The following is a 3,180-nucleotide window of genomic DNA, read 5'->3' as shown; positions in this document are numbered from 1 at the left end:
GTTGAAGGAATCAGAGAAAGAACTGGAAGAGCTTGAAGGAGCTCGAGACCCCATATGTACAGCAATGCCAACCAAACAGAGCTTCCAGGGACTAAGCCACTACCCAAAGACTATACATGGACTGACCCTGGACTCTGATCTCATAGGTAGCAATGAATATCCTAGTAAGAGCACCAGTGGAAGGGGAAGCCCTGGGTCCTGCTAAGACTGAACCCCCAGTGAACTAGACTGTTGGGGGAGAGGGAAGCAAGGAGGGTTTGAGGAACACCCATAAGGAAGGGGAGGGGGGAGGGGATGTTTGGGTTCGAAACCGGGAAAGGGAATAACACTTAAATGTATATAAGAAATACTCAAGTAATAATAACAAAAAAATATAAAAAAAAAACCAGCAGGTTCTTACACAGTCAGTTCTGAAGAGAAGAGAAGATAGATAGCCCATATCCAGGGACAATACCATAACACTCAGAAGCCCATCTTGATGTGACCAAGGGGACCACCCTTCAAAAAGAATGTTTGAAAGACCCTCACATCTGGTTCTGACATTGGGATACTTGGGAATGGGCAAATGGAGGCCACCTTTCCCAGGTGGCTATTGGGGTATCTGGCCTGCCATGGTGAAAGAGAAAGAAATGGAGAGACTCCCTACTCTTCCCATATCAAGATACCAATGAGAGTTTCTTTGAGGCTGTGGTAGTCATTGAGGGGTTACTCCATACATAACAATTTCCAGCCAGGAATATAGAAATCTAGGAGGAAGAAAGAGAGAGTTTGGGACTCTACAGCCAGGGTAGGAGCTGGGCTGTATAGTAGGCCTGGTGACAGGAGCTGCCCAATCCCTTGTTTACTGGGGGATTTTATCAGAATTCCCTTATATGCAGATTATAATAAGATTTCTCAGCATTTCCCACAGAGCCTCCCTCCTGTCATCATCATCCCTAGAAGAAGCAAGAGACAAGTAAGAATTCAGTAAAGCATTAATAAGTCCTATAATAAAAGAACACATTCTGCTATACTTCTACTCAGTGAACTCTGACCTTCTATAATCTAGAACATTGCATATCATTGGTACTCATGTTTTAAAATGCTACCCTAGCTGCAGGCTATGTATGCTAGATTGGCAGCATTGGTGGCTCTATCTTAGGAACGATGTTGACACAGAGACAAGAAAGTCAAGCTTATTTTCCTTTTGATCTCAACAACTCTGGAGGATGATAGGCTCCCCTAGTAACAGCTCCTATGACATTGCTGTAGTTATGACGCCAAGATTCCTAAACCCCTATTTCCAAGGCCATTCCTGCTCTGTATCCAGTTGCTTAAAGGACTTTCCCATTAGGCATCATAAATTCATATGAAATTCTTCATCATCCCCTTAGAACATAATGCCACCCCTTTTGTGCCATCTAAGTCTCTCGCACAAGAGATTTAGTCTGTGGCGAAGTTTCTTGTGTGGCCAGTATTGTTGAGTACAGCAGGCAGAGGCGCTGCCTTAGCGGCCAGGACTCAAAAACAATGGTGGCTATTGATACAGAATGAGATGGTTTAGCCCCAGAAAAGACATCACCAGATAGAGAAAAGAAAAAAGAACAGTCAGATATATCTATTTCTCCTAGAGCCTCAAAGCATCATTATTCAAGGTCAAGGTCAAGAGAAGGAAAATGAAAATCAGATAATGATGGCAGAAAGCACAGGAGCCGGAGCAGAAGCCAAGAGGCAAGAAGACATGAACTAAGATAAGTCCTCTAAGGGACACAAGTCCGAGGAGCACAGTAACAAGAACATTCTTTTTACAAAGGAAGAGAGCGATTAAATTCATCTGAGAATGGTGAGGGCAGACAGAAATACAAAGAAAGGAAGGCATCACAGAGCAGAAGCCACTCAAGGTCTAGATCACGTGGGAGGCACCATTGCAATAGAAGCAGGGAAAGGAAGAAGTCTCAATCAAGAAGTAGGGATCGGAAAAAGATCTCGATCCAGAAGCAGTGACAGAAAGAAGTCAAGATCTAGAAGCAGGGACAGAAAACGAAGGATCAGGACATGTTCCTGATCAAGAACCAGACACAAGCATAGGACTAGAAGCAGGAGCAGATCAAGGAGTCAAAGAGAATTGAAAAACCAAGAAGATTTAGCAGAAGCAGAAGCCAGACACCTAGTCTACCTCCCTTTAGAGGCAGAAACACAGCAATGGACACCCAAGAAGCATTAGCTAGGAGATTAGAACAGGCAAAGAAATTACAAGAACAACGAGAAAAGAAAATGGTTGCAAAACAAAAACAAGAAATGGCTGCAGCGGCTGCAGCCACTGAAGCTACTGTTCTTAATGTTGCTGCACTGTTGGCATCAGGAACGCGGGTTATTCCTCAGACAGCTATAGCAGCTCAAATGTCAGTCCTGTGAGCTAAAGCCTTGGCAGAGACCGGCATTGTTGTGCCCAGCCACCATAACCCTGCAGCTGTGAATCTAGTGAAATTTGCTGAGCAAGAGAAAAAGAGGAAAATGCTCTGGCAAGGCAAGGAAGAAGGCAACAGATCTTAGTCTGCTGAGATATGGGAAAAATTGAATTTTAGAAACAAGGACCAAAATGCCAAATTTAGGAAGCTAATGGGCGTTAAGAGTGAAGCTGAAGCTGGCTGTAGCTCCTTTGATGAAGAAAGTTACAAGATTTTGAAGCAACAAGAAGTTTTTCAAAATGTTGATGCTCAGTATGAAATGGCAAGATTGCAAGTCCACACACAAAGAGGAATGCGATTTGGGTTTCACATAGTCAATGCGTGAAATGAATACGGTTAGAAAAATATCAACTTGGGACTTTATAGACTTGTTCTGATGTCAGGCCCTTATTCAACACATAGCCAGTATTCTAGCTTGCTTGGGTGTTGCACTGACTTTAATTTTTTAAAAAATATGATTTTTTTATAAATATCAAATTAGTGATATTGGTGTTAGTGTTGTAATCAGGTTAAACCCACCTCCATTAAACTTGACAGGAATATAGAAGGACAATATTTTTTAGTCATGAATTCTACTTTTCAAATATATTAAAGGGTGAGATAAAAATATCATACATAAATTTTCTCATGTCCACTGTCTTGTGTACTTTTGTACTTAACCTTGTACAGTTATTTTCATCTCTTGAAACATGAAAGAAGTGTTATGTCAATGTTCTTTAGAAGATCTGGCCAT

At 41.9% G+C, this 3,180-nt stretch overlaps 1 pseudogene; it reads left to right on the top strand.

The window, feature by feature from the left end:
• The first annotated feature begins 1,509 nt into the window (after nucleotides 1-1,509).
• On the top strand, nucleotides 1,510-2,414 carry LOC116895550 (annotated as a pseudogene).
• Nucleotides 2,415-3,180: the final 766 nt, after the last annotated feature.

Source organism: Rattus rattus, chromosome 3 (assembly GCF_011064425.1).
Source record: "Rattus rattus isolate New Zealand chromosome 3, Rrattus_CSIRO_v1, whole genome shotgun sequence".
NCBI classification, from domain to species: Eukaryota; Metazoa; Chordata; class Mammalia; order Rodentia; family Muridae; genus Rattus; species Rattus rattus.
This window is presented reverse-complemented; position numbering and strand designations above follow the sequence as displayed.